Source organism: Schistocerca piceifrons, chromosome 6 (genome assembly GCF_021461385.2).
Source record: "Schistocerca piceifrons isolate TAMUIC-IGC-003096 chromosome 6, iqSchPice1.1, whole genome shotgun sequence".
NCBI classification, from domain to species: domain Eukaryota; kingdom Metazoa; phylum Arthropoda; class Insecta; order Orthoptera; family Acrididae; genus Schistocerca; species Schistocerca piceifrons.
This window is the reverse complement of record NC_060143.1, coordinates 93,045,317-93,045,909: the sequence shown is the minus strand read 5'-3', so window position 1 is coordinate 93,045,909 and position 593 is coordinate 93,045,317. Positions and strand designations below refer to the sequence as shown.

Genomic DNA, 593 nt, shown 5'->3' with positions numbered 1-593 from the left:
GGATTAAAAAGCACTCTGTCTTCAGGCCACGGGTGGCCTACCGGGACCATCCGACCGCCGTGTCATCCTCGGTGGAGGATGCAGATAGGAGGGGGCGTGGAGTCAGCACACCGCTCTCCCAGTCGTAAGATGGTATTCTTGGCCGAAGCCGCTGCTATTCGGTCGAGTAGCTCCTCAATTGGCATCACGAGGCTGAGTGCACCCCGAAAACTGGCAGCAGCACATGGCGGCCTGGATGGTCACCCATCCAAGTGCCGACCACGCCCGACAGCGCTTAACTTCGGTGATCTTACGGGAACCGGTGTATCCACTGCGGCAAGGCCGTTGCCCACGTCTATTCATTAGCTTTCCCTTTTAACAGGACTATCCTCTCATAGTGTATTTTATTTTGAAACTAAATTTAGTGAGAGGGTTATCCGTGGAAACATAGACAGGATTTTCTGTTATTTAGGTAAACGCATACTAAAGTGCAATAGTATTGGTAGGGTTATAACACTTTCAAGGTCGATGGGGCGCAGAGGTGCTTCAGTCCGACTTGTCAAATTTTCAGCATAAGTCTACAGCCAATAAATTCAGACTAAAAGCAGAGGAAG

The 593-nt window shown here is 50.3% G+C and overlaps 1 pseudogene; it reads right to left on the bottom strand.

Moving 5' to 3' along the window:
- Positions 1-211: 211 nt before the first annotated feature.
- On the bottom strand, positions 212-329 carry LOC124803566 (annotated as a pseudogene).
- Positions 330-593: the final 264 nt, after the last annotated feature.